The 25,159-nt window shown below is 41.3% G+C and overlaps 1 pseudogene; it reads left to right on the top strand.

Annotated features, from left to right (window-relative positions):
• The first annotated feature begins 292 nt into the window (after window positions 1–292).
• On the top strand, window positions 293–23,759 carry LOC132155758 (IQ motif-containing protein H-like; annotated as a pseudogene).
• Window positions 23,760–25,159: the final 1,400 nt, after the last annotated feature.

The raw sequence follows: 25,159 nt of genomic DNA, 5'->3' as shown, positions 1-25,159 counted from the left end.
CCAACTGTTCCCCCGGGCGCTGCAGCAAAAATGGCTGCCCACTGCTCCAGGTGTGTGTTCACAGTGTGTGTGTGTGTGTGTTCACTGCTCTGTGTGTGTGCACTTTGGATGGGTTAAATGCAGAGCACGAATTCTGAGTATGGGTCTCCAGACTTGTCACTTCACTAATTAATTTATATTTACTTTTTCTTATCCTTTTAATATATCGGTTACATTTATTATACAGTCTTTGATTGTAGTATGTACTTCTTATCTCATGATAAATGAGTTAGAAAAGGCTTCAAAACTGGAGATGGATATGAGCAGAGATGGAATGGCTCTTGGAAAATCAGCAACTGAGAGTCCAGCATCCAGGACCATACGTACCCCCCCCCCCCCCCCCCCTCCTTCAGCTGCTTCTGCAAGCTGTGACAATGAAGTACTGAATCGTGGGATAGCCCGACTCACCCCACTTATCCATCAGGTATTATTTATTGATACTGACATACATAAAGTTATATATGACAAGGATATATAGTGTGTTCTGCTTCCTGAGGTAACATTTTAAATGATTTGGACACTGTCTTGTTTCTAATAAGTTTTATTTTAAGATGTGAACACATGCTAAACATGCAATCTGGTCATGAGAGATTTAGAACTGACTGATAATAAACTGTATTTTTCTGTGTAAAGTGCACTGATCTATATATATAGTGACCTTTTACCCCGACATAATGTTAAATGTGTCAGGAATAGCTTCAGGGCAGATATAGGGAATGATTTGAAATATTCACCTTCTGTCACCTTTTGTATTTATGACTTGTTGCAAAAAATACAAGCTTCTACACTTGTTTTCTGTTCGCTTTTAGCTGATTTTACTGTTTGTTTACTTATGTTACTAAAACAGTTGTCAAGGACAACATTTTTGGGGGGGTGGGGGGGGGGGGTGTGACATAACAATATGAGCCATAATAATTTTTTAAAGGGATAGTTTAAAAGGGACCCAAAAATTTGAATTTGGTCATCATTTACACGTCGTTCCAAATCTGTATGAATTTCTTGTATTCTGTGGAACACAAAATAGATATTATGAAGAATTTTGGTAATTAAACACTTTTGGTCCCATTACTTTAGCCTTAATTATAATAATATGCATTTTTCTCTTCTTAGAGTATTCCAGTGCCAGCTGCTATCAGCAAATATCCTTTTACCATAGTCAAGGGTCAGATTGACCTGGGCGATCCTGACTACTGTAGGTTTAAAAAGCAATACTTGTCTATATTGGGGTGCAGTGGTGGAGGCTCTGGACCAGCTGCAGTGGATGCTATTGGACTTTGCGGTGCCACAAGCGCGGGTGTGTGGGGAGCGGCTGGCTATGTGTCTGTAGAGTGGGGAGCTCAACTGGAGAGACGGCAGGGTCCTGGGCACCCATGTGGAGAAGCTGCTCTCAGTGCTGGAGAACAGGGATGAGGTATGGCATCGAGAGGCATTGAGGGACATCAGACGGCAGCTGTGTGCATCCAGACCTGCTGGAGGTGTTACTCTGCCCATACCGCCTACCTGCTCCAACTCCGGCCCAAATGGGTGGCACAAATTATGTCTTTGCTGAAACATGCCAAACTAGGCCATGTGAAGAGGAATCTGCAGGCCTCACGTCTCTGCCAACTAGAAAACCACCGCATCAGGGCAGAGGTGAATAAAATACACATTTATGTAACAGTTAGTTCTGGTCTTCGAATCTGATTGGTTGAGCAACATTCCAAGAACATTTATTTAACTGTTTAATTTTTCATTGTTTGTCTCATTGTATGCATTCCAAGCTGTCAGTTTTCTTTTTGTTTTTCATCTACTGTCTAGTAGCAAAGTAGGGATATTTGGACACAGGGATTTTCCTGATTAGTGAGTCATTAAATTATTTGTTCAACCAATCTTTGTTCATTCAGGAAAGAAACAATTGTCTCTATGTTTGTTTAAATACTAAGATTTGTTCAGGAAAAAAAAACGTACTCGGTTACTAACGTAACCTCGGTTCTCTCTAGAAGAGGGAACGAGTACTGCGTCTTAGCTAAGACGCTATGGAAAAGTCTCTTTTCACGAAATACTGAAGCAAAAAATTATCCTTAATTTTGAATTGTTGTAAAGCGCATTTGCAGCAGCACGCTGCCATAGGCGAGACGGCTCGCTCGCTCATTGGCTGCTCTGCGGCAACTGCACAAGCCTATCGAGCGCAGGCTGATGCAACATCAGACCAATGAGGGTGCTTCGCGCCCTTCATGCCACTTCCCGCCGAAACGGGTGTGGCCTAGCCCTATAAAGGGAGCTCGAAAAGGCTGACTCACCTGATTTATTTCATCGCCGAAGCGAACCAGAGTGAATCGTGCGCACGGCAGAGAACTAATAGCTAAGACGCTACGGGAACCCCATGTAAAGCGCCGTGCGCGCAGGGATCACGCACCAATAAACCTGGAAGCAACGCCCAGGATTTACAGTGCACAGTCACCTGAGGGACTCACAGAGAATCCAGAACAGGAGGGGGGGGGGGCCCTCCGTCCCATATCTAGCAGCGTCCGTAGGCGCGGCAATATGACATCACACAGTCAAGGCAAGGCCTGACCCATGTGGTAACGCGGGTCTTACGCAATACTGCCCATATAACAGTCGGCAGCGCATAGCGCTTGCGATCTCAGAGTTCCAATCAGGGCCCTGATTCGGCTATACCGACAGCAGCCCTGCCTGCAGGGCGGGAACCTCCAGGTTATAGAACCTGATAAATGTAGACGGCGAGGCCCAACCTGCCGCCATACATATATCCTGCAAGGAGATCCCACTAGACCACGCCCACGACGAGGTGACGCCTCTTGTGGAGCGTGCTCTGACGCCCAGTGGGCACTGAAGGCCCCTGGAAGCGTAAGCTAACGCTATGGCATCAACTTCCCATCTGGATAGGCTCTGTCTCGAAACAGCCATTCCTTTGGAACGTCTACTGAACGAGACAAACAGCTGCGCAGTCTGTCTAAAGACAGATGAGTGAGACACATAAGCTCTTAAAGCCCTAACGGGGCAAAGAAGACTCCAGTCTCCATCCTCTCCTGACACCGACAGGGCAGACAGGGCAATAACCTGAGCCCGAAACGGCGTGTTGAGGGATTTCGGCACATAACCGTGCCTAGGCTTGAGTATGACCCTTGAGTCATTAGGCCCAAACTCCAAGCACGTCGGGCTCACTGAGAGCGCGTGCAGGTCACCCACACGCTTCACTGAAGCGAGAGCCAACAAGAACACTGTCCTGAACGACAGATGCTTGAGGCTAATCGTTCTGATAGGCTCGAAAGGGGAACCTTTCATGGCCTCCAAAACCGTCGAGGGGCCCCATACAGGGACTGACGGAGGTCTGGGAGGATTCAGCCTCCCAGCTCCTTTAAGGAAGTGGATGACCAAATCGTTCCTTCCTATGGACTGACCGAGCGTTGCCTCAGAAAACGATGCGATAGCCGCCACGTAAACTTTGAGCGTGGAGGGGGCTCTGCCCTTATCCAACAGCTCCTGTAGGAAGGAGAGAACCTCCGTCACCTCACAACTAAGGGGTGAACATCCCCGAGCTGTGCACCAGCTGGAGAACACTGACCACTTCGAGGCATACAGCCGTCGTGTCGACGGAGCTCTAGCCTGAGTGATGGTATTTTAGCACTCCCACTGAGAGATCAGCGAGTAACCGTTGAGCGCCCACACATGGAGGGACAACAACTCCGGTCGAGGGTGCCAAATTGAGCCCCTGGCCTGCGAGAGGAGATCCCTCCTCAACGGCACTGGCCACAGGGCAGTGTCTGCTAACTGCATCAAATCTTGAAACCATGGTTGGTTCTTCCAAAAAGGTGCTACAAGCAGTACTGAGCATCTCGTTTCCCTCACCCGTTCTATCACCTGCGGAAGGAGGGAGACGGGGGGGGGGGGGGGGGGGGGGCATAGAGCGGGCAGCACGGCCACCTCCGTGACAGCGCGCTTTCGTTCTTGGAAAAGAACCCACGTTTTCGTGGGACGTGAAGAGGTCCACTTCCACCCTGCCAAATCTCTCCCACAACAGCTGGACTGTCTGCAGGTGTAGAGACCATTCGCTCTGCAAACCTGTATAGGTTTCGGGACCCGAGACCGCCCTGGCGATTTATGTAGGACACCACAGACATGTTGTCCGAACGGACTAAGACGTGGTGGCCTTTAATTCGGGGACAAAAGCGCGTCAGCGCGTTCTCCACTGCCAGCATTTCCAGACAGCTTATATGTTGGAGCTTTTTCTGACCACAGGCCAAAGGACGGTCTGCCCTTGAGCAGCGCTCCCCATCCCGAAGTGGAGGCGTCTGTTGACACCATCTTCACTTTCAAGGAAGTCCCCAGGCTTACACCTGATTGGTACCAGTCGTTCGCTGTCCAGGGTTTCAGGGCTGTAACACAGCTCTGATTGACCCTGAGACGCAGCCGACCGGATATCCATGCTCCATGCGGTACTCGCACTCTCAGCCAGAACTGCAGGGGGCGCATGCGGAGCAGGCCCAACCGAAGAACTGGAGATGCTGAGGCCATGAGACCTAGCATCTTCTGAAATTCTCTGAGCGAGAAGGTCGCGCCGCAATGGAGAGAGCTCGCTGCGCGCTGAATGCACAACGCGCGCTGTGGCGACAGCCGCGCCGTCATGGAGCGTGAGTCCAGAGCTATATCCGAAACCAGTATGGTCTGACTGGGGTTCAGCGAACCCTTCGTCCAGTTGACACTGAGACCAAGTTTCTCAAGGCGATCGAGTAAAATGGCCCTGTGTTCCACGAGCTCTGATCGTGACTGAGCCAGAATCAGCCAGTCGTCCAAATAGTTCAGCACTCGCATGCCTCTGAGTCTGAGAGGAGTGAGCGCTGCGTCCATGCATTTTGTAAACGTACGAGGAGCCATGGACGAGCCGAACGGCAGAACTGCATACTGGTATGTCTGGCCCTCGAAGGCGAATCTCAAGTATCGCCTGTGACGTGACGCTATCTGTATTTGAAAATACGCGTCCTTCAGATCTATCGACATGAACCAGTCTCCTCTGCGAATATGCGCGAGGAGTCCCCTGGTTGTAAGCATTTTGAAACTGCGTTTCGCCAATGCTTTGCTCAGCTGTCTTAGATCCAGCATGGGTCTGAGACCCCCGTCTTTCTTGACTGTAGCGAGTAGCCTCCCTTTATAATGTCTAGCACCCAATCCGAAACCCCTGGAAGCGCTGACCATGCGTCTGCATGAATGGCTAGGGGTCGGATGCGAAGCGCGCTCTGTTGGCTGGGCAACGGCAGCGCTTCGATGTGCTCTAACATGGGCGTTAAGCCTGTGACATTTGAGGCGGGGAGCGCGCTGATCACAGCGGGCAGAACGCTCGTCCTCGACCCCTCCACGGTGCTTAGCGGGTCCCGTGGGACTCGTGCTGTCTGTGAGTAATTGTGGGCTGTAAGCGTGCACATTTACTGCTTTAGACTCGCTGTCTGCCTGGGCAGAACGAACGTGCACGGGTTTCGTTTTTACAGAAACCACATGACGTGTGTGACATAGTGTTTGTGGGCACTGAGGAGTGGGCACGTTTACTATGTAGTGCGCGCGATCGACCTGAGTCGCTTTTATGGGCGCGAGCCCTGTGTGAAGGGCTGTGCTTATATGTGGAGATGGGCACTGAGCAGTGGGCATCGTCACTACATTTATAGCACCATCGGCCGTGGCCGGGACACCAGAAATTACACCTTTTTCGGGAAATATCTGGGTAGCCGTGATAACATTTTTTTTTGTTGTTGTTTTTTTGCAGGCAAGCGGGCAACCGCACAGGCTTGCGCATTGCAAAAGACGCAGAGACAGTCACAATCCCTGGAACTGAAACAGCGGCGCGCTTGGGTGAGAGTTCGGCCCCGGCGGCTCGTACACCAGCGCTTTCCTAGGAATGCTAGGATGGCTTCGGGGCTTCCGGCCTCACCGTAATCCTCTGCCGTGGTCCCCGCAGCGCGGGGCGACGGCCGGTAGAGCGAGAACGGGGTCTCGAGCTGCGTTGCTGATGCTGTTGTGATAACGGCTTTTGTGTGCAGGCAAGCGGGCAACTGTGCTGGCTTGCGTGTTGCAGAAAACGCTGAAACAGTCACAATTCCTGGAACTGAAACAGCGGCGCTCTTGGGTGAGAGCTCGGCCACAGCGGAACTCGTACACCGGCGCTTCAATGAAGCAGCAGGAGGCGGGGGGTGTGGCTGAGAGCTTTGCGGGGCCGGTCTAGCACGACTCGCTGCAGAACCGGAGCGCTTGCCATGTCTGAGTCATCGTGTGTAGTGCAGACGCAGCCTGCCCAGCAGCAGAAAAGATTCGCGCGAGCAGAGATGACGTCATGCGGCAGGCTTTAAATGGCAACACCGCTTTCATCCGCCGTCCAGCAGAGGGCGGGCAAAGGTGCGCCGCTATCGCCTGTTCCACCGGCGGAAGTGACTGGTAGTTCCTGTTTTTAGCATCATCCAGTGTGGAGAATGCTAGTGAGACAGACGAACGAGTTCGTGCTGAATATGGAGCGTTCCAAGCCTTTGCCACCTCTTCGTGAAGCTCAGGAAGAAATGAGGCGGGCTGTGAGTTCGGAGAAGTACGCTCATCCGAAAGGAAACTACCATCCAGCCGGGAACGAGAGGGGGGGGGGGGGGCGCTGGTACAGACCACTCGAGGCCGAGGCTCGCCGCGGCCAGCGTTAGCAGTCGCATCAGCTCCTTCTCGATGTCAGCTCGTTCGCTGGGCTTCTGAGCAGAAGGCGCGAGATCCCCGGTTTTTCATGCGCTTTTTACGGCCAGTGTTGGCCAGCGGCTTCAGGAATAGCTCGTCCCGCTGAGATGCTATCTGACGGCGCTTGCTTCTCTCGTGATCCAACGATGCGTGAGCTTCGCTGAAGAGATGAAAAATCAGGTGAGTCTGCCTTTTCGATATCCCTTTATAGGGCTAGGCCACACCCGTTTCGGCGGGAAGTGGCATGATGGGCGCGAAGCGCCCTCATTGGTCTGATGTTGCATCAGCCTGCGCTCGATAGGCTTGTGCAGTTGCCGCAGAGCAGCCAATGAGCGAGCGAGCCGTCTCGCCTATGGCTGCGTGCTCTGCAAATGCGCTTTACAACAATTCAAAATTAAGGATAATTTTTTGCTTCAGTATTTCGTGAAAAGAGACTTTTCCGTAGCGTCTTAGCTAAGACGCAGTACGAGAGAACTCTCGTAAGAGAACTGTTCATACTTGTAAGTCAAAGAACCATTCATTCAAATTAACTGTTCAGAAATGCTGATTCATTTGCAGCTGTCTTTATGAATTAGTAATTTATATTTTATGAATAATCATTTAACTGATTCATGCAATGGTTCTGCTGTGGCTTTTCTTGAAACTTTTGTCACTGGCGGGGCAAAAACAGACAAGTAACTGGCAATATTGTGTCTTTACTCCAGCAACTTCTCAGAAATATCTCAATCTGTCATTGGTCATATATTTTGAATGATCATGAATCCATGGCATAAGAAAGTACAGTGGTTCCACTCATAAAATGTTGTATAAAATCAGGCTGTTTTTTTTTTCAGAACAGATGTTTCATCTGTTCTGTCATTCCTGTAATATCTTTATGAAACTAGCATGTGTCTTAATTAGTGCCCACATGTTCATTTATCCTCACCGTCACTCACTGTGAGAGGAGACACAAGCTTGTGTATGTTTCCACCCTTTAAACACTCACATCCTTTTAATTAAGCCTTAATCTTCCCCTGGCAGAAAGCTTCATGTATCCTGCTAATTGAATTAATAGAGGGAAAATTTTTCTAACTATGCACTTAGCTGATTTAATTAATGTGATTTATGCTTGGTTTATCTCCATGAGACCCAGGGAGAAAGACAAGCATAATTTCCTCCCTTTGCTGCCATCGGTGGGCCGACAATGGGATAAATCCATGTGCTGCTGGGTACTGTCTGTCACTGATCACTTTTATTCTCTTTTATTCTCTGCTGTCTTTGATTCACAGAGTCTGGCAGCCAACTGGAAACACATCACCTCCGCCAAAAGGACTATCATCCACATACCATCATTGGGTAATTCTTTTCTGTTATGATGGCTTCTGGTCACATAATATTTAAAGGGGAAAAATTACATGTATTTGGGTGCATGTAATGAAAACACTGAAAATGTATTTACTAAAAACTTGTCATTGAGGCCTGTGCTGGCTATAGGAGATGATGACGTGTGAATTGAAATCACCAGCAGATGGAGTGTGATTTTTGCACTGGGGGTGTCTATTGTTTTTATTGCCTTGCTCTTTTACTTTTCATGCATTTAATCATTTCATTATAGAGATTAGTTTATAGCAGTCTTTTTGAGGATTCTTAGTGTCTTGACTTAAAATAGTCATTAATTTGTTGTTAAAATATTTAAAATCTCATTACAAATCATTTTGTTTTGTTCAGTAGGATATTGCCAACATCCCCTCAGTCTCAGGGGATTTGATGTACTCCAGAATACCCAGATGGGCCGACTGTGTGACATCAGAGGTGAGGTTTTTAATCATCACATGATCAAATTGGATTGGCAGCAGACACATGAAAGCAAGTACTGTATTGTATGTGTTACATATAGATGAGAACATCGAGGTCATCTATGTGTCTCCGGTGCGCCTGGGTGAGGATGTTCTCCAGTACTACACATCCTCAAGCCAGAAGCACTGGAGTGTTTTTCAGTATGGTGCCACACACATACACACACACCTAGATGTTGATACGCAGACCTTTTTTTCTCCCCTCAACTTCTGTCTTCTGAAATATGGTGGTGCACTTGAATTTGTTAACAATTTTCATTGAAGAATTAGATGTATTTCTCATCTGTAGAAGGCGACAGAGGTGACCTTTGTATTTACTACTCTGTGCTGCTGATCTTCCATAAATGATTAGGTTCCAGCAAAAGGATCTACACTTTTACATTGACTCATTTAGCAGAGGCTTCTATCCAAAGCCACTTACAATAGAATAACAAAAGCAATTAGTCACAGAGCAACAATATTCATAATAAACAATGCAGGATTATTAAACAGTTAGATTAGGAAGAAGGCTAGGGGAGAGGAGAAATGCAGAGAAGATAAAAAAAGACTTTTTTATATTAGCATTTATTCGCATATCTTTATATATATATATGCAAGGCTAGATGGTCAATTCAATTCAAACTTATTTTAAAAGATTCTTAAAGAAAAGTTACCTTAAAACCCTAAAAAGCAAGTGGAAAGTTCAAGTGATGAATATAGAAATACAACACAAAAGTAAACTAGTCTTGAAAGGATTTTTTTTTTTACACTAAGCAGATTTGTTTCTTATATTATTGTAGGCCTAACTGCCTGCATGAGTGGCATGCGCAGCCTCTTCCTTTTCGATTCCTCTCTCTGTGTAAACTCTGCCAGACGTGTCAGTAGGATAAATCTCTGTTAGCCATTGCTGCCAGCGTGGCATGCCAATGACAGAAGGGACAATTCTGTTTGGATCAAACATACAGATGTGGAGTAATTAGTGCTTTCCCCACAGAGCCCATCACTAAGCACACAATATGGCCCTCCCCTGACTCTCCTTTATCAATTTAACGTGTTGGAGTACAGGAGAGGTCATGACCCCTCTGGCTGCACGTAATGGGCCCAATGTGTTTTTTCACGTTCATAAATTACACCCATAGACAAAGGGAGGGACAAGACATTAGAGCTGGAGTGGAAAGGACAGTTATTTATGTACACAAAAAGACACCTTTTGGGAGGTTATAAATAATAAATACATTTCTGTTATGCACACTCTTTATTAGAGCTTATTATGTTATTATGAAACATACAGGAAATAATTCTGCAGCTTTTGTGCTCATCAGATTGACCATTAACTCACAACAGTGCATTATGTTCCTCTTTTAGACCCGAAACATGTGTCTAGCTTCAATCCTGAAGTACAGCCCTAGAACACTACAGCACATCAAGAATTTGATCCAGGGGAAACAGGCATACATGATCGGCGGTGTCACCCACATTAATGACCTGGCTGTGGCAGATGAGCTCGAAGTTTCACTTTTGGGAACAGAGCCTTTGGTGACCCAGCTATACAGCACTAAATCCAGAGGAAGAAGGATCTGCAGTAGTGCAGGGGTTGACATGCCTCCAGGAAAGTGGGATATATACACCCTGGAGCAGGTCTCTGTGCCAGTCATCTGTTTAAATACCTCATGTGAAACATACATTGATGATGTAGAAAAAGAATTGAATAATAGAGGTAATTCATATGTCTGTCTTCCAGCTTCATGAAGCTCTGACCAGGCTGATGAAAGAACACATGGAAGTCCAGCCATGGCTCTTCAAGAAGTGTGTGGACTGGAAATGGCCTATTGTGACGTTTGCCACCTAAAATGCCACCCATGGGCACAACAGGAGTTCAGTCGCTACGGGCCTGAACAGTGGAGGATGTCTCAGTCTCAAGTAAAGGTACGATTGTTTTAGTTTTAAAGAAATTTACTTTGAATAACCTATGCAGGTTTTTTTTTTTTGAGAAAATAAATAAATTTCTCTTGTATAATGTTTTTATTTTTTATTATGTTTAATTTAATTATATTATAAGGATAATCTACATTCATTATATTGGATCTTATTTTTCATTTAAGTTCCTTTCAGTTTGTAAAATACCATATTGTTAAATAAAAACCCAAATATTAAGGTGATATTATTAAACATTTTGTAAAAACAAAAGACATGACAGAGATTTTGCTTTTGAAACAAAAATAATAAATCTGTTGAGAATTTGTTCTGATTTGTCCTAATCGCAGTTACACCATTCAAATGCACAGCCTGCGTGAGTTAGTGAGTGCCTGTTGTGCAACAGTAGCAATTCAGAAATTTCAAGTGGCTTGTTTTTAAATGCGAAATAAAATGTGCCATTTCTTTTATTTTGCAAATGCAGCTACACTTCAGTCACAAGCCCTGTTCATTATAATTTCCGCTTTTCCTGGTTTTTATATTCACGTTCTGTACAAAATGCACCCTTGTCTCAGTGACGAGCCTGTCATTACTGACCAAGGCCAAACTTTGATTCAATCACTATGATTTGTCTAGAGAGTGCTTATGACTCAAATTCATGGGAAATTAATTATGAGTCATTTGTATTCTAATTTAAATGCGATGTATTCAACAGTCTGTCGTGTGCTTTAAAAACACATCGGTTTTATCTGCCTGTAATCGTGTTCATAACCCTCTCCTGTATCATATTCTTACAATTTGGCCCTTGATTTAAATACTGTGTTTTGCCATTACACCGTGAGCCTCATGTAAGCTAATTACAAGGTTATAATCAACACGGCTGTGTGCAAAATCAGACCTTGCTTCTTTTATTGCAGCCTTTTATTGTAGCATTCTATCCCGGGGGCAATAGGAGGCCGTGTGTCCTACCTCCAAGCTATTAGCTCAGTCCCTAATTCACACTGAGGCCGAGAGAGGAATCTGGGGCTGTAATTGTGGTGGCATTGGTGCTGTTAATTACAGAGGTAAGCGGTTGAGGCCCAGCCAAGCTCCATTATGGTGATGGCAGTGAAGGAGCTTTAAATGGGGGGCTCTTCACCAGCTGGGGTCCCAGTGAGAGGAAAGGGAACTGGGGCCTGATGAGCTGGCCTGCACCCTAAGGGCTTCTGGGCCATATGGAAGCCAGTACGGGCCTTTATTCTACCTCTTCAACCTTTTTAATCAATGGCAAGCTTTGCTAACAGAATGGAGAGCACAGTGGTTATTTCAGTGTGTCAGTCATTTTCTACAGATCTGTATTAACTCTTTTAGTGGCAATCTTGCCATTCTGCAGCACCCTTTATGCCTGAATTTTGCTGAAAGCTCATGGTTCTGTTTGAGGTTGCATATTTGCATGTTATTTGTTTTATTTATCTGCTTGATGTTACATTCATTGTATTTTATCTTTATTACTCTAAGCTAAAAAAAATCAGCAACAAATGCTGAAATGCTCTAGTATAACATATATCAGTCTAATGTTGCAGTGGGTAATAATGGGTTAAATATTGTCTTTTGTTCTTTAAGTACAATAAATTAGTATGTATGTCATGTATTTGCAAAAACATTTTTTTAAATGTGCATTTAGAGGCTGTTATCCTTTGAGAAAAATATTACAATGATTCTGTAATTATCAGACTGCAATTATCAGTGCTCTGTGGCTTCACTTAAGTTTAACGCTTGGCTTTAGTTAGAAGTCATAGAAGTTGAAATGATGTTTTGCCTCTCTAGGGAGCTGTCTTTCACTATAATGCATCCTTTAATTTCCCTCTGTCAAGCCCAGGCCTATGTTCAGCTCTCCCTCTATTTACCCTGTTTACTGTGTGTACATTGTTTAATTATTGATTGCATAAAGAGCCTTTTCTAATGCAGGAGAAAGAATAACCCATGTGTTCCTATAGAAGAACAGCCGCAGATAAGTGTGAAAACAGACCTAGAGGCAGTGTAAAGAAAGACTGTGTGATTCTTTGCAGTGTGTTTGGGAGGCCCACACCCCAGGGGTGTTTCAGCCTGGGGCAAGCCTTACAGCTATTCAAAGAAGATGGGTTAAAGACATGTAGATCTCACTCTATTCAACGGCTGGGTGGACTCGTACACGCTACACTTTACACATTACAAACATGCACGTTCGGCTAGCACACGGGTCATTAGACACAAGGGAGCATTATACTAATAGCATCAACAGATAGACAGATTGTCTCCTACTTATTTTATTCAATGCATGTGGGATTATGTGTTGTACCACGTTTATTTTATTAGATTTTGAATGCAACAGCACCTTCTGTATTCCCCTTTGGTTAATGTTGTATTTGGGGAGCAATCCGCAAATATGTCCATATTATAACCAGGCTTTATTTTCAGACCCATTCAAAATGTTGATTTACCTGATATCACCACTTTATATGTGTACGGGATATGTTGGTATGGATAACATCTGATGTATAAGAAAGGTATATCATAAAGGTATATGGCTTACACACACAAAAAAAATAAATACATGAAAAATATTTTGAAGACTGTTTCACCTATCTCTGTCCATATAATGAAAGCTAATGGTGTCCAAAACAACAATGGACCTGACTGACTTTTATTGTATGGACAAATAACAACAACACTTTAGGCATTTTTCTAAATATCTACTTTACTTTTAGAACAGAGAGTTAAGGACAGGTGAACTATATCTTTAAGGAAAGCCCCATATTTATTAAAAACGGTGATTTACGTATAGTATCATCACTTCATATTTGTTTAGGATTTTTGGTATTTCTAATATCAGATTTATAGGAAAAGTATATCAGAGGGATAACAAAAAAAAGAAAAAAAGAAAAAACAATGCACAAAACACAAAAGTATAGATTTAAAAATAATAATAATAATAATAACCTGTTTTTGTTCATAAAAGAAAAAGAAAAAATTTAATGGGGTCCAAAAAAACTGAATTTGTTGCATGAAAAACAAAAACAAAACAAAAAAAGACACTTTCCAGAATATCTACTTTTGTGTTCCAAAGGCATGAAGATGGAAGAATATTTGTTTTCTGATGAACTATCCCTTTTTTATATTTTAAAAAAGCTTTCCTTAATATCCCTTATCCCCCATATCCCTCTTAGGAGGTACTGTATGCTTTTGACTATGCTCGTGACTGCAATGTTGCTCTTCCTAATGTACTGTAGAGATCATACAGCAATCAAAGCACACAAGAGACGTCTGCTTTATTTATCTATTTTCAAATAGCTCATCTTTATGTGGAAGCCAAGCAAGGCCTGAATCCTCTCTCACAGTACAGCTCGCAGTTTAAGTCCAAATAAAGAATGGCAAAAATGATTCCCTCTCGCTTTCCTTCCTTCCCCGCTGTTTGTGTGAAGTGCATTTTCAAATTCTCAGAGCGCGCCTGCTCTTTCTTGGGGAACGAAGGCCGTTTCCTTACATTTTTTGCCGCACCATTGTGTGCTTTATGGCTTGTGTCGGGGGTGAAATCACTGCGCAGCGATTGACCCTGGCTCTTTTGGTACTTGAATATGATGATGACTGTTTCATGACTTGAATATCAACAACATAGTATCTCCTCGTTTTGAGACTTCCTCAGTTGTGTCAGTTTTTTTTTACCGTTATAAATGTACTTGAAAAGGAAAAAGATCCATACATCTTCTAGAGCATAACCTGCACTTCTCAAGGTTGTAAAACTGGACCTTTTGACTTGTTAAATGCGCTTAAGTAAAAAAAGGGCCTTTTTTTAATAGTTTCCCACCAAAAAGATTCTATTCGCCAGTTTTTTTTTTTACCATTATAAATGTACTTGAAAAGGACAAAGACTTTATAAAAGATCAAAAATTGATTAATCCTTACATCTTCTAGCATAACCTGCACTTCTCAAGGTTGTAAATCTGGACCTATTGACTTGTTAAATGCGCTTAAGTAAAAAAAGGGCCTTTTTTAAAATAGTTTCCCACCAAAAAGATTCTATTCGCTTTTATATTGTGCTTAGTTAGAAACTGTTTTCTATACATCTCACTGCAGTTGTAAGCACAAACTATGCACTTACGTGCAATCCGTAAGTGCTCTGTACTTTCTTCTCTGCTTTGAGAGGTCCTTAAGGGGAAATTCTTTCTCTTACTAACCAACAGGTTTTAAGAGGCACTCACAGAAAGTCAAACATTGCAATTAACAACATAATTAAGTGTCAAAGACATTATGGTGTTTTCTAGTTACAGAAACAAGGGCTGTATTGATCGCAAACAGACCCCGATTGATCTACTGATCGATTGGCTTGCATGGGTTTTTATCTGCCAGCATGTGTCAGTTGTTATTGGGGACAGGTGCAGTTACTATTGCCTTCAGTTAAAGCTATTAGACTACTGTGATGCCTTGGCAATGGGCTGTCAATCAACACCTACCATCACCCCCATACACAAGCACCTATTGAGCTTTTGTAAGGCATGTCAAATTAAGACACACTTCAGTAGTTACTGCCTCATCAAGAGTATCGACACTATGTATTATATGTACTATGTTATATGTGGGTTTTTTTAATGTTTTTTTTTAAATCATCCCCAGACACTGGTTGCAAATTGCTTTATGGCGTTAAAGTCGAGATATTAGTTTTATTTAGGTCATTCTATGAAGCTGATTTTGCATGTATCTGTCATTTTGATGCAGGAGTCAGTGCTGAACAAGTTTTTAGAGGAGGTTCCTCATCTTCTGGCTTCCTATGCCCATCTGGCCAACACATCCTGCTATGCCACATGGATTTGTTTCCTAGAACACTTCCTCAGGGAAGGTAGTTTCAACTAATTTTCCAAAGTACTTCTAACTAAATACTTTTCAGATCTTCCTTGATACTCTTTCTCTTTTATCCATCTCCTTAATTCTGCAGGAGGAGTGATAGAAGCCTTCCCTCCTTCGGATAATGTGACATTTCTGACAGTGGATCTAGGGCTGCTCCGATCACGATCGGCCGATCGTTAATGCGCATCTCGTCAGTAAAGCCGGTTCTCTAATCAGCGGTAAATTCCCTCAGGTGCGTGATTTCACATAGAGCAGCTGTTACTACACATAGCCGCTGTTAACAGAGAAGATGCGCAGATAAACGCTGAAAATGAACGTGGATTTGCACATCTTCTCAGTTAACAACGGCTCTGTGTAGTAACAGGGGCCCGGGGCCCGTTTTATTATAGGCTACGTGGAGCTAAACTCTCGAGAATGTTAATGTTTAGCATGCATAGACTTTTACATCGCTTATAAATATTTCTGCCTTGTATGGTGATCACAATCCACATCGGATCAAGTTATTTCAAACACTCGCTGTCGACTAAGAGTGAGTTTTGAGCTCAACTTACTAAAAAAAGTTTTTAATACTGGTGTTATAGCTGTTAGCTTTCTGAAATGATCTGTGGCTCTGAGCTCTCCAGACATGGAGAAACTCCGCCTTCGTTCATAACCCCTCCTCTAGCCCCAGCTGGCCCGCTTTGGCCCGAGGTTTTCATCGGGTCAAAAAACCCTGGCCGTTGGCCCCGAGGAAGCCCCGACGAGGCACGATCAAGCCCCGGAAGTGACAGTGGAAACGCGACTGGCCCTGGCACACACTAGCACGCCCCGCCCGGCCCGTGGAAATGTGGCTAATGTACATTTGAAGCTCCAGGAACAATGGAAGCACTCAGCTCTACGTATATATCTTTTATCAAACAAGCTCTCTAAGAAACATACTGACCCTTAAATGTCAGCGATCTGTTTTACAGCTCTTGGAAAACAGAACCTGCCATGTTAGGAAGTTGTTGAGAATGAGATGGGTTCTGACATGTGCCACTCTTCTGTCACAGCCCTTAGTACTGTTCTCAACTTAGAATATAGGCAGTGTAACAGTGTAACAGTTCAATCTACTGGTTCTGGGCTCTTATTGAGATGTTATAGGACACTCCTATTGGTTCCCCTTAAGAGCTGTACAGATGATAGAATGACCGGGGTCAATGTGCCAAAAGGCTATCTAATAAACTGTCAGGTCTTATTGTGTCAATAAACTAATTCCCCTTTTAAGGTCTTACCCTCTGACCTTACAACACCCTTGATATGTAGTGGTGTCAGGCTGGAGTGTCATTTCCTCAGACGTTGGGGTTCTTGGTCACTGTCAAGACAGACACTATAGTGTTTTCACCTGCACATTACTTTTGATGTTCTTTTTGGCTTGGTTATTTGTGAGATTTTCCCATTATTTTTTCAATTTCTGCAAAAACTACATTAAGACAGTACACTGAGTAGATTTAAGAGACCATGTACTTTATAAATGAATATGTGCAGTTATCTAAACTAAAGAGTATTTTATTTCTAATCTTTTTGACAGCATTAGCTAATGTAATAAGGTTGAAAACAGTTAATTTAGACCTCATGAAGCTAATTTTTAAGGTTACCTAAATAAAAATTTTTTACAGTGCAGAGTCACCCTTAACAGTAGGAGGTTAACTAGCATTCGTTGTGTTTCAGACAATGCATGGTTTGCTTTACATCTCTGCCAAAGGATATGACAAACTGAAAAATCTCTGCAGGGAAAAATGGAGGGGATGCATTAAAATAAAAATGAGTCTAATGTAGAAAAAATGGTATGGATTTGACCTCACTGACCTTGCTGTGTTAGATATTGATTTAGTTATTTTTCAAAACGTGCTTCTAAATTTAGGTCTGTTTATTAAGTTGTGGAATGTGAATATCCCCTGTGGAAATGTTGTACATAGTGCAAATGATAAGTGATCAAAGAAGTGATTATATAACTAGGCAACATGATACATAATTAAATAGAGTACTGTGATTTTAATCAATGATCCCTGCTGGCAGGCCTAAGATAGAAATGTGTCTTGTCACATTGTTCTTTAAGCGATTCCCACTGCCACTAGAGGGTGGCAGAACACACTCGCATTGTTTTCACTATATCTGTCACTACTGCAAATAGAAGACCTCCTCTCAGTTGTTTCAGGGCCCTTTGTGGGGATGGACAGGCCTTTTGGTATGAGCTAGTGTTTTTGTTTGTGTTGTAATCATGCGTGTATGCTCTTGAAATGTCATTTACTTAACACAGTGAAAGCCTTAAGCCCCCATTGAGTCAGTGGTTGATTTTTACAGCTCCATATACACATTATGCTGTTTATCCTTCTGAAATTGCGAAAAGCTATAGAACTGATATATTTTCAAATGAATGTCACATGCTGCTGTTTTAATCATTGACTCAGTTGGCATGCTGTGATTTTAAAATAGATGATTGACTTTGGAAGTCAGAGAATGGCAGTTTTTTTATATATAAATTACACATTTATATATAAAAATGCGTAATTCCATAAAAAATAGAAAATCTTCCATAGAAAATGTCACACTTGAATCTCCTATAGTCTCCTGATATGGATTTTACTCCTGCAAATGAAAGTAATCCATAAATTATTCAGTTTGAATAGCACCAGGATTCTCTATATTGTGAATTCACAGAGGCACAGGATGAATTTTATTATTACAGAGAATAAACTGCACACACAGTTAAAACCGACAAAAAGAATTCAGACGGATAAATCCAAACATTACTGTCCCATCTCTCCCGGCACAGAGGCAGACAGATCTGCCAAACTAGTGCTAACCTGTCTCTATTTAAACATCAATTTACATTCAAACTTGTTGCTAAAAGCAGTCTGTATTTTTTGTATGTGTGGGGGAGAGGTGGGTCGCATGTGTTTGCCCTTGCAGGCTTGCTTCACATTGTGTGAGAAGGGAGGCTCAGCTGCAAGATTGCAGTTTTTAATGAAAGTGAAGGAGCTATAAAAGACAGGTACAATCTTGGCGTATATATCAAGTGCCTTTGTTAAGGTTGACAATGAAGCAGGCTTGGCTGATTCTACGGACTGGCTAATGGTCCCACCTATCCAACAAGCACAGGTATTAACTATGGACGGGAGGCACTGCTGGGTGAATTCAGCTCTCTATACTGATGTCTTCCTTTAAGCCTGGAGTCCTATTTTTAAAGGTCTTTGCTTTGATCCATTTATAAGAGCTTATTTCTTAAAGGAATTTATTTTTTGGTTGCAAATTTTGAATGAAAGAATAGTTCACCCAACAATGTAAATTTGATGAAAATTTACTTACCTTCAGGCCATCCAAGATGTAGATGAGTTTGTTTCACTTGCTCACCAATGGATCGTTTGAAGGTAATGGGTGCCATCAGAATGAGAGTCCAAACAGCTGATAAAAACAAAACAATAATCAACAAGTAATCCACACGACTAAATAACTCAAGAAAATTGTTAACTGTTGCTTCTAGCTAAAATACGGAGGGATTTCACTGGAGGAAAGCATTATACTGAATTATAGACTCATATTTTGGCAAGAAGTGAAGGTATAATGTTAACATTATACTGATTCTCTCATTTCATCACCCATTCACAGTTAAATTTCCCCAAATCTGATCCGATGAAGAAACAAACTATCTACATCTAGGATGGTTTGAGGGAGAGTAAAAACAACAGAATAAAACAAGCATTTTACATAAATAATCCTTTGTTCTGTTTTTTTATAGTTTTATGTACTGAAATTAATCAGTGTTTGCAGTTTAAATAAATCCAGTGTAAATAGATGATTTGGTTCACTGTATTTCAGCATGTGAACGTATACCGTGATACTGTGATCATAAAGTGATTTCAGCAGCCGGAACACCATTTGCATTCCCTGGCAGCAGCGTTTAGGTTGACAAATAGGGACGACAGGAGAGTCAGCCAACTGCCACTTAGTTATTAACAACTCCTTCACTGGTGATTTATTTGCCACTTTTTGAAGAGAGGGCATAGCTATTAGATTATTATCAGGCAAAATTAGCCCTGTTTAAGCATAAGGCCACGACTGGGTCTGACCCCTTAATATCCTTATAATGATGCCATTAACCATACAGATGTGAAGAGAGACTGGGCAGTTGGGCTTTAGATGCATTATGTTACTCTCTCTCTCTCTCTCTGTGTGTCATACACACATCCTAAGTCTGTTGAGCTCTGTTTTTTTCTGCGAATACAGTTTTGAAATATCCATCTGTCTATTTGTTTTGAATTTTCTGTTATTGTCTACTTGTTGGCTGAAAATAAGTGAATAGTTATTTTGATGTATGTGATGTATCTGCTGACTTATATCTGTGTGCACTGGTTTGTATTTAGGTATGGGCTATTGATCCTGACCTGGGCTACAGTAACCAGTTGGCCATGACCCAGCTGATGCTCATGGTGACGAGGGGGACGCTGGACTGCCACACCAGTAAATTGGAGGTTCCTCCTCCAGTCAGAGAAGTGAAGTCTTCCATATGCAATGCTAGAGTAAATACCAAAGCTGTAAGAATCTGTAAATTCAATTAAAATATCCACTTTCTCTTTCAGCATTATGAAGACATGGTTATTATTGAAATATGGTGTTCAAACATATTCAAGACTTTAGAATACTTCAGTAACCGCCTTAATGTAAATTCAGTAATTTTTTTCTCACTCATGACATTCTTAATCGACCTAGGTTTGAGATAGGTAAGATTTAAAAAACATATTTTTGAAAGAAGATTATGTTATGTAATAAAAAATACAGTAAAACAATAATATTTTGAAAAATTACAATTTAAATTTACAGTTTTCTGTTACATTATATTTTAAAATCAAATTGATTCCTGTGAAGGATCAGGGTCGCATGATCCTTCAAAAATAATTCTGATATGCTGATTATCAGTGTTATTAACAGTTGTGCTGCATAACCTTTTTGGGAACCGTCTTTGATAAATAGAGTTTTCAAAAGAACTGCATTTATTTGAAATATAATTTTATTGTTACAATATAAAAGTCTTTACTATTACTTTTAACCAATTTAATGCATTAATAAAAGTGTAAATAAAATCAATGTAATAAAGTAGATGAGGACCAAGGGATGTAAAATAAATATCATGAAATCACTATAAAAGTAGTTTATCCAACTTGTGTGTTATCTTAAGTGTTCTTAAGGCATAAGATGTGAGGCACAGACTGAAACTGACGTCAATATTCACTGAAAGTCTTGCCTTGAAAATATTCACCATTCATGGTCATCATTCACTTTCAATACACAGACAATAGCAGCATGGACATCGCTATAATTATATAGTTTCGTGTTCCACAGTAGAAAACAAAAGAAGGTTGGTTCAACCTTCACTTTAAATTTTATTCTCTAAACTGTTTGGGATTCCTTTAGCTCTTTAAAGCTCAAGATTGCCATTATCCTGAATGTGTTCCCTAAGACCGGACCAGAGAGCAATAAAAGTCCTCTGCTGAATATTATCCCGATATATCAAGGCATCCATAAAGATTGATCTAGCTAAGCTTTGTTGTTTTATTTTGGTTAAATACAACTAAACACTGTAATTACGCTTCCGACCTGATTGGTGTTTTGAGGAAGCTGAATTCATTATCATTTTAATAGATGAGCCTAAATAATCAGCCCATAAATAATGCATACCATATTCATTATGCATGTGTATGCATGCCTGAGCACCTCATCAACCTGATGCCAGCCACTAAACAATAGACTTCCTTTATTAGTGGCAAACCGGAGTTTACGCTTGTTAATCTGCGACTTATATTATTTTATCAAACATTCATTTAGTTTATATGTGCTTATCACCCAGCTCTGGCTTTGGCCATCAGTTAGGCTTAGAATATTACAACACAATTAAAACCTTGCAGGAAAAGTTTTTTATTGTTGTTTGAGGATAGTGTGTCTGACAGCTGAAAATAGAATTCCATAGAAGAGAATTACTCATGCCTCACACACTGTGCAAGGGCTTTACTCTCCGCTTCATATCTGTCACTGAGAATATGGCTCATGCCCGCTACGAGTCCTGTGAGTCTTGCCACTCTTAACTAATCCACTCTTGTGGTGTTCTTCTAGACACATCTTTTATCTGCCGTGTCTGTGAGGGTTGTTGGGTTTTTACCTAAAGTAAAGCTTTCTTTACTTGATAGTTTTCTGCAGCAGTATTATGACCTTATGATGCAGGTCTCTGTCTCCCCAGTGCCTTTTATGAGTATGAGACTAATGCCTGTTTCTCCGTGTGGGCTTTTGAAACCCTTCTATTTGTTTCTAGGATGGCTGTTATGTCTGTCCCCGAGAGGTCAATTTATAATTTAGATGTACTAGATGTACTCAAATTTTTAGCAACAGTATTACATGCAGTTTGTTGCTTAACTCTAAGTGTGTTTGTTCTCTTTTCAGCAAACCTCAGTGACCAATCGCTGTGCAGTGATGTGCACCGACTTCTTCAGACCAATCTTTCTTTGGTATATGATGTCAGGGTAAAATGTTTGCTGATTTTGCAATAATACAGCTGGAGTCCTTTGATTGCAGAGCAAGTGTTTCAATATATTTTTTATGTGTTTCAGGCAAGACAAGGCACTGTGTTCGCCCTCCATGACAGCAGAGATCGAAGAAGCCTTGGCATGCTGTGAGTTCCCACAAGAAGCAGGCAGACGCATTACCCTTATCTTTCTCCAGTTGTGTTTTCCCTTCCTCTGTCCCCGTTTCCATTAGAGATATATCTAGACATTGAGCACACTCCCAAGAGCTGATTAGACATTATGTAGTGAATACCTCAACCCGAAATGTGTCAGAGCACAAAATACTGCCAAGTCGAATTAAAAGGCATTCATCACATAAATCCTATACCTTTCCCATTGAAGCCCTGCTTTCCTTCCTCATTTCTCCCTGAAGAATAGCACACACTTTAAGGCTGAGAGTTCTCATTAAGCTCCTTATAGCCCCACAGCCAAACAAGGTGATTGTTTTTTTGTTTTTCTCTGATGATGGTTCTGGGGGATCATTAGTAAGCTCGTTTGTTTCTGCGTGTCGTTAACAGAACAATCTCGGAGGATCTCCAGGGAGCGCTGCTGACCTTTGCTCGCAACCTGTCAATCATTCATCAGGAAATATCAGCTCCAAATATGCAAGGAACAAACAATTGTATGGTATGCGGCTGTTGTTTTTCCTTAACCTACTCTTAAAATACCAGCTAATGGTATGTTCTTCACTTCACATTAGTCATAGAAAAAATACTATTCAGATGTTTGACATTCAGATTGTGTATCTAGAAATTACACTACAAAAGTACCTTTATCAACCCCTAAATGCTACTTTTGAAAAGTGCATATATTAATACATAATACCCCCAGTACCTTTTTTTTTTTTTGAAAGTGTAGGACATTAATCACATTAATTCTGAATGGTTTCACCATATTACTTATTATAATGTTTTTAGCTCCTTTCAAACACTCAGGGTCACTTCACAAAGACAAAGAATGAACTATGACCATCAAATAATTAACAAAAATATATCTACAATATATCATTCAATTGGTAGAGAAGTTGCATCAAGTTCACTATTCCACCACTAGCTCCAAAGGCTCTGCATAACTTTAGTGTAGTGCTAGTAATAATAAACTTCATCTTTCATAGTGTTCAAGGTTGTCTAATTTCATATTAAGTTGTACAACAATTGCCTGCATATTACCGTTGGCAAGTGATGAATAGACTGGGCCATACAGGTGCAGTGGAAAAAAGGGTTAAACTTTCAGTTTGCACAGAACTGTTTTTGCAGTCTTGTCTAAATGTGCTATTCTAAATAAATTATTGTTAGTATTTTAACTAAAATTTATTATTACCAGTATTATACCAAAGTTTTGCTGAGACTTTTTGGGGCAAAGAGTAGTGAATTTGATCTTTTGGGCAAATTCAGGTGAGGACACATATGATCTTGTCCACATTTTTTGAGAAATCGTCAGTTCTGTGTCATAACATCTTATACAGTGCACAATGTATTCATTTAGAAGCGCCAAGGATTTATCTCTGGCTAAATTATCTGCAGCTGAAGTCATTCAAATGTAGGACACTGTAGATGTTGGATACTAAAATTGGAGTTTCATTGACACTTGCTGAATTACTACATTCAACACACTGTTACTTAATTTGAAAGAGGCATTCTCATTCACTGTTCAGTGGCTAGAGGTTAGGATCTGTAGTCAGACATGTACTGACTGAATGTCTGCTATTGTTTGCTTTTATAAGGACCTTGTCAAGGACATTGAGGAGGTCTTGGGCATTACAATACAAAACCAAACCACATCTCAGGTATAAAAGGAGATTACTACACCCTAAAGCAAACAGTTATCATCTCATAAAACTTACAGATCAATCCCAGATTAATCAACATACTTAGAGACTATAATACAAAAGCATTTACACATTCAGTTTGATTTGCTGTCACCAAACATTTATATAGACTTCTGTAATGTGGCTAGTATTAAAAGGAGATACACGCATGTACAGTATGAATCTGCGTGAGTGGATTTGTCTATTATTACCTTGTCCAGGTCACATAGTTATAGTGATATAAAATGTTGTACAATATTTCTCTCTAGAAAGACTAACAATGCAAACAGGATAATTACAGTTAAGTTACATGTGCCATTTGTGACATTTAGCTCTTCATAGCTAGAGACTGCAACAGAGGAATGTTGCTTAATCTGTATACTGTATAATGCATAAATATTTGGATACATTTTTTGATAGTTTTTAAATAGATATTTATCTGTACATTACAATGCACACTGATTCTAAGCAGCAGCAACGTTCAGATAATTATATAGGTGTGTTAATAAATTACTTGAATCAGTTATTTCAAGAAAACCTTAAATAAATTGTAAAGCTTTTGTTGTAAAGTTGTTTTTTGTGTTATATCAAAAAACTTTTTAAATATTCAATTTTAAAAGACTAACATCTGAAATTCAGTGATTGATTCTAACTGTGACCTGGCTTTGAGCAGCTGATGAACAAACAAATATACAAACTTTAGAGGAGTTGGTCTGTAATGGGCTCCAGATATGGGTTAAATATATAGATATGTAAATATATAAATATATTAGATATTTAATATATCCAATATTTTGTTCTATTACTATATTTACATTTATGAATGGAAGTCTATGCATGAGAATGAAGAGCCATAGTAACGTTACTGTACATACAGTATTAGAGGATCTAGGGCAAATGGGAACAAAAAAGTGCTTGGTTGTTTATTCCCAAAGAAGATATTAATCATACCAGTGAAGGTTGAATTTAACTCCTCTTATATTTCTGCAGAAAACAAACTCATTAATCGTACTTCCGTAAAAGCGATGGAGTAGTATTGTAAATATTTGTCAAATGAGTATAAAATGAGTATGAATGAGTTTCATTGACAACCAAACTGTTCTTTTGAGTGCGGGACTTGATTTGGATTTTTGTGATCCACATCACAGACATTTACAGCATCATTTACCCGCTGATTAAATGTTGCACAGCTGCAGTTTGGTTGGGTTTGATGTTCTTTGTTAATGAATTACGTTGCTTAATTTTTTTTTTTCCCTTGTGATGAAATAATGAAGTGATGCGCCATTAGTTGCTCCTGAAATGTCTTTAGATACAAGAGTTTAGACCACCTGACTTTAGGGTTACTCAGCAATTACAGAGATTATACGCAGAATCCACAGTGCCTTCCTAAAAGTGGCCCTGTTCCCCAGCACCTTTGGGAGTAAAGCGCCTCGTCCTGCTGCCTCTGAAGTACT

This window comes from Carassius carassius, chromosome 13 (assembly GCF_963082965.1).
Source record: "Carassius carassius chromosome 13, fCarCar2.1, whole genome shotgun sequence".
In the NCBI taxonomy this organism is placed as follows: Eukaryota; Metazoa; Chordata; class Actinopteri; order Cypriniformes; family Cyprinidae; genus Carassius; species Carassius carassius.
The sequence above is the reverse complement of the archived record's forward strand: the minus strand, read 5'-3'. Positions and strand labels throughout refer to the sequence as shown.